Source organism: Moschus berezovskii, chromosome 4 (genome assembly GCF_049115385.1).
Source record: "Moschus berezovskii isolate FMDL1 chromosome 4, NW_MosBer_1.0, whole genome shotgun sequence".
Classification (NCBI taxonomy): Eukaryota; Metazoa; Chordata; class Mammalia; order Artiodactyla; family Moschidae; genus Moschus; species Moschus berezovskii.
Window position 1 is genome coordinate 67722555 of NC_142463.1, and position 9608 is coordinate 67732162.

Here is a 9608-nt window from a genome sequence, read left to right on the forward strand (position 1 = left end):
GGGGAACCAGAGTTTATGTATTTGGGGAATTCACTTTCAATGATGCATAAATAAAAATTCAAACTCAATCAGTTGCTATACAGCAGAAATTAACACATTGTAACTCAACTATACTTTAATTTTTAAATTTTTAAAAATAAAAAAAATTCAAAACTGAATATTTATTTAAGTAACCATAACCAATAGATTTTTCATATCTGTCAAATCATCAAACAGTTTCTTTCAGCTTTCAGTTTTTCTTCTATTAGGGTACTTCTAATAATCATTGAATATTAGTGTAATAATTCTGGAGAAGCTAAAAATATACAAATGGAAGGCACTCCCCTGTAGTGAATTAATGAACTAAAATTACATGATTCATTATCCGACATCTGTTGGCCTCTGGATGGATGTAGATAGAAACTATGTCATGGAATCTTTGTGCACAATTGGTTCATCAGCCACTTTGCCCAGAATATTCTGAGTGGATGACAAGACATTAAAATGGTAATTCCATTTTCAGCAGTATCTTTGTGTAAAGTTGACTCTGACAATACTGTAAAAAAAAAAACAAAAAAAACCCAACTAGTAAGATGTTGGAGATTCACTTTTTGAAATACTGTCAAAAAAATATTCTTAAAATGACAGATGAATTAAGAAAGATTTTACATGGAAAAAAATTAGGAATGTGATGAGATGCAACAATCACATTTTTCATGAAAAATCTGTCTCTTGAGTTTATATCCTGTCCTTCCCAATTTGAATTGTTAAAATATACTCTTTTTCTTGTTAGTGTTAAAGTTGAAAGGGCTTCCCTGGTAGCTCAGCTGGTGAAGAATCAAAATGCTATGGTTTTTCTGCAGTACATGGGGGTACATTTTACTGGGACTTTTAATTCAAGGGAGTAGGAGGGAAATAAGCAAACATACAGAAGTAGGAGGGGGCTTCCCAGGTGGTTCAGTGGTAAAGAATAAACTTGCCAATGTTGGTGCTGCAGGAAACAAGGGTTTGGTTGATCCCTGGGTGAGTAAAATCCCCTGGAGGAGAAAATGGTAATCCACTCTAGTATTCTTGCAAGAACAGTCCCATGGACAGAGAAGCCTGATGGCTACAATCCATGGGGTCACAGACTGAGACACGACTAAGCAAGTCATACTGTCACTTTACATCATAATCCGAGGGAGTAAAAGAGGAATAAGCAAATATACAGAGATGGGAGTGACCTCTAGGGGTCGGCCAGAATCCGCTGATGTCAGTGTAGAAGTTCATGGAGAGTTTGAATGATCGATTGGGACCTGGGCTTTATTTCAGGGCTTTAGAGTCATGGGCTTTATTTCACAGATAAGGAAGGTCTTGAAGATTATTATGCTTGCTCAGAGCTGTGCTTGAGAACCAACTCTCTGATGTCAGGAGGAGAGAGGATAAAGTGGACATTGGAGATAAAGATCAACTTGGAGAAGGCAATGGCAAGCCACTCCAGTACTCTTGCCTAGAAAATCCCATGGATGGAGGAGCCTGGTAGGCTGCAGTCCGTGGGGTCGCTAAGGGTCGGACACGACTTAGCGACTTCACTTTCACTTTTCACTTTCACACATTGGAGAAGGAAATGGCAACCCACTCCAGTGTTCTTGCCTGGAGAATCCCAGGGACGGGGGAGCCTGGTGGGCTTCCGTCTATGGGGTCACACAGAGTCGAACACGACTGAAGTGACGCAGCAGCAGCAGGAGTCTGTTGCTATGGACTGGAAGGCATGACTGATACTGTTCTAACACTCAAGGTTTATGTGAAAGCATTTTCCACAAGGTCATTCAGGGATTGTTTCCTTCCTGTTTGATATTCTGTACCCACTAAGACATTTTGCTTATCTGAAAGGTCAGAACTTGACTACTGCCATGTCTGTGATCCAGACAATAAGAAGGGAAACACAGACTGGCAGAGTATAGTCTGAGCATTCTATGGCTCCATTCCACAGTGATACACATGTGCTTCTGCTCATATTACATGTTCAAACTTAATCAAGTGTTTAAACTTAGCTGTAAAGCAGCCAGAAAACTATAATCCCTGGCTGTTTTTCCATTACCTAACTTCTACAATAGAATCATACAATATTTAGAGCTGAAAGGTATGAAGCAATAGCAGAGAAAAAATTTTACATCCCCAAATTAAACTCACAGCTTCAAGTATTGAACTCACTAGAGCTACGTATAGTGATTTAAAAATGAGTAGAGGATATGAGTAGATATTTTTCCAAAGAAGACATACAGATGCCCAACAGACAGATGAAAAGGTGTTCAACATCACTAATCATGAGGGAAACACATCAAAATGAGAATGAGATATTTCATACCTGCCAGAATGGCTGTTATTAAAAAGACAACAAATAGCAAATATTGACAATGATATGAAGAAAAGGCAACCCTTGTGCACTATTGGTGGGGAAAATAAAGACATAAAGAACTATTAACATCAACTTCCATCACCAAAGTCTCTCAAAAACTGAAAAGGAAGGATCACTTCCAAATTCATTCTATGAGGTCAGCATTTGTTGTTTTTCAGTCACTAAGTCGTGTCCAACTCTTTGTGAACCCATGGACTGCAGCACACCAGGTACCTCTGTCCTCCACTATCTCCTGGAACTTGCTCAAATTCATGTCCATTGATTCTGTGGTGCTATCTAACCATCTCATCCTCTGCTGCCCTCTTCTCCCTTTAATCTTTCCCAGCAGCATCAGGGTCTTTTCCAATGAGTCAGCTCTTCCCATCAGGTGGTTGAAATATTCGCGCTTCAGTTTCAGCATCAATCCTTCCAATGGATATTTGGGATTGATTTCCTTTAGGATTGACTGGTTTGATCTCCTTACTGTGCAAGGGACTCTCAAGAGTCTTCTCCAGAACCACAATTGAAAAACATCAATTCTTCAGCACTTAGCCTTCTTTATGGTCTAACTCTCATGGCCGTACATAACTACTGGAAAAACCATAGCTTTGATTATATGGACCTTTGTTGGCAAAGTAATGTCTTCGCTTTTTAATACACTGTCTAGGTTTGTCATAGCTTTTTTTCCAAGGAGCAAGCGTCTTTTAATTTGTACACTTAAAATAGTGTAAAATTTATATTACTTGTTTTAAATTACAAATAAAAAGGAAAAATAATAAGGTATCAATATTCATAATAATTTTAATTTGAACAGAAATATAGAAAAGTACACAATAATACCGAAAGACTGTAAAAGGCTTTAAATAAAGAAAGCAGCAATCCGTACTTGAATATGAAAGCAATTAACTAAAAATAGTGCCTATAAATCAGTTTGTATTTTCCTGTTTTATCCAATGTACTCCCAATTATGGAAGAATTTCACAAAGTGATCCTAATTGTCACAAAGAATTTGTTGGTAAGAGAAGCCAAAACATGGACCTGAAAAGAATTCACTACATTATTAAAAGAAAATAAAAATGATAGTCATTTAAAGTGTGATACTGAGTTTACTAGGAGGGAAAGAGAGGACAGGATAGATTACCTGAGAAATAATAAGAACTTTCAGGCTCTTTAAAAAAAATACTAGAATTCAATCCATTTCCTATAGCTGACATCAAAATAAATTATCTGTGTGTGTTAGTTGCTCAGTTGTTTCTGACTCTTTCTGACCTCTTGGACTGTAGCCCACCAGGCTCCTCTGTCCACTGGGATTCTACAAGCAAGAATACTGGAGTGGGTTGCCGTGCAGGGGATCTTCCTGACCCAGGGATCAAACTCCAGTGTCTTTTGTCTCATGCATTGGCAGGCAGAGTTCTTTACCACCAATGCCAGCTGGAAAGCCTCTCAAATTGCTCATGGGAAAAAGTTTCAAATGTTCCAATCTGAGATCTCAAGACTAATTTTCTTCCCTCCTTTTCTTTCCATTCCTTTGTTTTTATTGAGTATAAGTCAATTTCACCCACTAGATTAAGTTGTATTTAGGACTATGACTATGTCTAACTGATCTTCATACACCTTTACACCTCTGCACTTAGCACAGATGCACACAAGTACATACGCTTCCTATCAGTTCAGTCTACCCCATGGACTACCCCATGGACTACGGCACACCAGGCTTCCCTGTCCGTCACCAACTCCCAGAGCCTGCTTCCTATATATACACATATATTGCAGATTCTTTTTCTTACGTGCTGGCCTTGATTCCTTTGTATATGAGACTTAGTGACTCCAGCTGAATTACTATGTCTCTGGTGCTGAGTACCCTAGAACAGGCTGCATGGAGTTTTTCACATGAAAAGCAGCCTAATATAAAAACACTCCACACCTGAAATTCAGAGGCTGTTCTATGGGAACTAAAATCCTGGAAAACATGTGAAACCACTAAGCATTTATACATATGCAAAGTTTTTTATGCAAAGCTTTAATGTAATAATAGTAACATGCAAATTAACTTGATCTGTGACTATCTTTTAGAATAAGTATTCTAGAAACTGCTACTCCAATACATAGGAAAGTGACAATTTAAAGCTTCCTCACAGAGCCGCCGGGTCGCTGTAAGGAGCATGAGAAGCTGCGTTAACTGCGCTCCTGGTCTCCCCGGTAAGCCTGAGTTCTGGTCCACCATGGGGAAGGTGAATGTGGCCAAGCTGCGTTACATGAGCTGGGATGACTTCAGGGTCCTGACAGAGGTTGATAGGGGCATGAAGAACCATGAAATTGTTCCCTGCAGTTTGGTTGCTTCTATAGCCAGCCTTAAACATGGTGGTTGTAATAAAGTCTTAAGAGAACTAGTTAAACATAAACTCATAGCTTGGGAGCGAACCCAAACTGCCCAGGGCTATCGGTTGACAAACGCAGGCTAAGATTATCTAGCTTTGAAAGCATTGTCTTCTAGACAGGTGGTTGAGGCTGTTGGAAACCAGATGGGTGTTGGCGAAGAATCTGATATTTACATTGTTGCAAATGAAGAAGGGCAGCAGTTTGCATTAAAGTTTCACAGACTGGGAAGAACCTCCTTTCCAAATCTGAAAAACAAGCGTGATTACCATAAACACAGGCATAACATCTCTTGGCTTTATTTATCTCGTCTGTCTGCCATGAAAGAATTTGCTTATATGAAGGCATTGTATGAAAGGAAATTTCCGGTTCCAAAACCAATTGATTATAATCGCCATGCAGTGGTCATGGAACTCATAAATGGCTATCTTCTATGTCAAATACACCATGTTGAAGATCCTGCATCAGTATATGATGAAGCTTTGGAACTAATTGTTAAACTTGCAAATCATGGACTGATTCATGGAGATTTCAATGAATTCAATCTCATTTTGGATAAAGATAACCACATTACCATGATCGATTTTCCACAAATGGTTTCAACTTCTCATCCCAATGCTGAATGGTATTTTGACAGAGATGTGAAATGCATTAGAGATTTCTTCATGAAATGTTTCGGCTATGAAAGTGAGCTTTTCCCAACCTTCAGTGATATAAGGAGGGAGGACTCTCTTGACGTAGAGGTTTCTGCCAGTGGCTACACAAAGGAAATGCAGGCAGACGATGAACTACTTCATCCAGCAGGTCCAGATGATAAAAATATTGAAACAGAGGAGAGATCTGAATTTTCATTTTCTGATGAAGAGATGTCAGAAAGAGCCAAGGATTGTAGATCAGAAAATGAAAGTGGACAAAACTCTGTAAGTGAATCAGTTGACTGCTGTTGCGGCTCATTTGAAAACCTTGAACAAGTAAAGGAAGATAGTTTGTCAGAGGACAATGCTGATGCACACAGTTTCAAAATGACTGAATTCAGTCAAGCTTTAGAAGAACTAGAAGGGCAAGTTGTTGAAAACAGTTCTGTAACTGAATTTTCTGGCGAGAACAGCAGACGTGAACATGACACCAGGCAAGATGGTGAGACAGGTCAAGGTGGAATCCTCGTGGGCCCTGAGGAGGATGAAGATGAGTGCCCTCATCTGATTGTCTTGTCATCATTGAACAAAGAATTCAGGCCTTTCAGAAATGAAGAAAATATGGAAGATACTAATCAACATAGAACGGAACCCTGAGTGTTACTTCTGTGGGCAGTGTTTTAAGCTGTTCAATGATTCCTCCGGAATTGGTGAAACAGAAGGTGAAACGTCAGTTGAAAAAACAACAAAAATCAGCCATGAGACGATGGTTACAGAAGGGAGAAGTGAATATATTCACCAAGCAATGGTGAGAAAACATGCAAAATATTAAATCAAGTTTGGAAGCATTTAGCTTTTGGGGAGAGCAATATATTTAAGACCTTGACTATATTGCAAAAAGTTACCTAGATCCCGTTTTAAGCCACCTTTAGTATTTTTTGGACCAAGGCAGATATATAAATAGGTAAATAAACTTTCTTTCATCTATAAAAAAATAAATAAAGTTTCCTCACAGCTAGCATTTAGAAAAAAATGTCCCTAGGAAATATTTCAAGCAGCCTGACATAAAGAACAAAACTGCAAACAACCCACTGTACTAATCAGGAAGGAGCTGGTTTCCTAATAACCAGTGGATTTCTGAGAAACTCAGTTTATTCTCACTTTCACTTTTGACTGACATATGGTCAATAAAATAGTTTCAAGCTGTTCTTAATTGACATAAGAAAACTCTTACTCGTTAGAAAAAGCAGAGGAGAGTCAGAGATTTTTAAATTCATAACATGACTAATCAGAATGTCATAATTAGTATTAGTGAGTAAGGTCACAGCACCACAGTGTTTCAGTACACTTTTGCAAATACAGAGCCATGGTGGGCAAAGGGGTGAAGGGGCTTGAGAGTTACAAACCTCCAGTTTATAACACATAAACCACAGGAATGTAGTATACAGCATAAGCTATATGGTCATGATATTCTAATAACTTTGTATGGGGACAGATACAGCATAAGCTATATGGTCATGATACTCTAATAACTTTGTGGGGGACAGATGGTTACAGATTTATTGTGATGCTCATTTCATAATGTATGCACATGTCAAATTATGTCATCATGTAGTATACCTGATATTAATGTAATATTGTATGTCAACTATATTTCAATTAAAAATTATTTTTATAAAATATCAGTAAAAGAAAAAAAACAATACACCAGTATTATATGTACATAAAACATGTCATTTTTTAAATGGAACAAAATTAGCAAATAAAATAAATGTTTTTCACAGACATTTTACTATTTCTTATATACTTCAAATTGGCAAAATGTGGGGTTACTCTCATATTTGGAGTCATTTTATACTGAGTCACATATAATATCTATTGAGCTTATACTCTCTGCCAAACCCTGATTTATTTTCTGGAGATACATCTGTGAACACAAGAGGTCCCTGTTTTTAAGAACTTGAATTTCAGGTAGTCATAGGCAAAAGTTAAAAAAAAAAACAAAACACAGGTGATAGGATGGAGATTAATGTTCAAGGAAGGCCTCAGTGAGAAGATGCTATTTAGAACAAGAAGGAACCAATCATGCCAAGATCTAGGGTAAAAAAGTTTCCGATGCAGAAAATTGTTATACTCAGACTCCTAAGGCAGGAAGAACCTGGGTGTGTTCCAGCAGCTCAAAGACCCAGAGAAGTCATATTTTTCAAAACAAGTTGCAGTGTTACTTATGCAGAAACTTTAAAAGATAATAGCAAAGAAGAAAAGATAAGAGAGTACTTAATTCTATTTGTTAAATTTCAGACACTGGTTTCCAGGCACAGAGAAATATGGATGTTCCATGAGATCAGAGAAGAGCACATAAATATCTCCCCTCCTCCTTACTTCCCTTTTCCTCCATTAAGAAGCAATGCTGAGGGCGGGGAAGCATAATTTAAGGGTAAACAGAGTTTCAGATTCTCATCCCACCTCTGACATGCTTAGTGAACTTGACCAGGCATATTATCTTATCCTTCCTGAAGCCTCCTTGTTGTCACTATAAGATGGAGACAACACACCACTCATTTTGCATGGTGTTACTCAGAAATGAATTAGACAGTTGTAACATATGCGCTTCTTAGAAAGAAATTAAGCAAAAAAGCTGTTACTTCTACTGCTATTCACTGAGCAAACATGAAAAGACAATATAGTGAAGTGGCTTAACAAGAGGGTTTGGAATGAAGAATGATTTGGTTCAGGTTATTTATAGTGTTGTGATTTGGGTAAGACATTTAATCTTTCTGTGCCTCAGTTTCTATAAAATGGTGGAGAAATGTCTGTTATGAAACATCAGTTATTTAACCTATGTAGAGTGATCAGCACAGAGCATGGAACACATGCTGTGTGTGCAGTTCAGTTCAGTTCAGTCGCTCAGTCATGTCCGACTCTTTGAGACCCCATGAATCACAGCACGCCAGGCCTCCCTGTCCATCACCAACTCCTGGAGTTCACTAAAACTCACCTCCATCGAGTCGGTGATGCCATCCAGCCATCTCATTCTCTGTTGTCCCCTTCTCCTCCTGTCCTCAATCCCTCCCAGCATCAGAGTCTTTTCAAATGAGTCAGTTCTTCACATCAGGTGGCCAAAGTAGTGGAGTTTCAGCTTCAACATCAGTCCTTCCAATGAACACCCAGGACTGATCTCCTTTAGGATGGACTGGTTGGATCTCCTTGCAGTCCAAGGGACTCTCAAGAGTCTTCTCCACACCACAGTTCAAAAGCATCAATTCTTCGGTGATCAGCTTTCTTCACGGTCCAACTCTCACATCCATACATGACCACTGGAAAAACCATAGCCTTGACTAGATGGACCTTTGTTGGCAAAGTGATGTCTCTGCTTTTTAATATGCTATCTAGGTTGCTTGTAACTTTCCTTCTAAGGAGTAAGCGTCTTTTAATTTCATGGCTGCAATCACCATCCGCAGTGATTTTGGAGCCCCCAAAAATAAAGTCTGACACTGTTTCCACTGTTTCCCCATCTATTTCCCATGAAGTGATGGGACCAGATGCCTGATCTTAGTTTTCTGGATGTTGAGCTTGAAGCCAACTTTTTCACTCTCCTCTTTCACTTTCATCAAGAGGCTTTTTAGTTCCTCTTCACTTTGTGCCATAAGGGTGGTGTCATCTGCATATCTGAGGTTATTGATATTTCTCCTGGCAATCTTGATCCCAGCTTGTGCTTCTTCCAGCCCAGTATTCCTCATGATGTACTCTGCATATAAGTTAAATAAGCAGGGTGACAATATACAGCCTTGATGTACTCCTTTTCCTATTTGGAACCAGTCTGTTGTTCCATGTCCAGTTCTAACTGTTGATTCCTGACCTGCATATAGGTTTCTCAAGAGGCAGGTCAGGTGGTCTGGTATTCCCATCTCTTTCAGAATTGTCCACAGTTTATTGTGATCCACACAGTCGAAGGCTTTGGCATAGTCAATAAAGCAGAAATAGATGTTTTTCTGGAACTCTCTTGCTTTTTCCATGATCAGCGGATGTTGGCAATTTGATCTCTGGTTCCTCTGCCTTTTCTAAAACCAGCTTGAACATCTGGAAGTTCACAGTTCATGTATTGCTGAAGCCTGGCTTGGACAATTTTGAGCATGACTTTACTAACATGTGAGATGAGTGTAATCGTATGGTAGTTTGAGCATTCTTTGGGATTGGAATGAAGACTGACCTTTTCCAGTCCTGTGGCCACTGCTGAGTTT

General features: G+C 38.8%; 1 pseudogene; it reads left to right on the plus strand.

Annotated features, from left to right (window-relative positions):
- The first annotated feature begins 4578 nt into the window (after positions 1-4578).
- On the plus strand, positions 4579-6179 carry LOC129541092 (serine/threonine-protein kinase RIO2 pseudogene; annotated as a pseudogene).
- The last annotated feature ends 3429 nt before the right edge of the window (positions 6180-9608 follow it).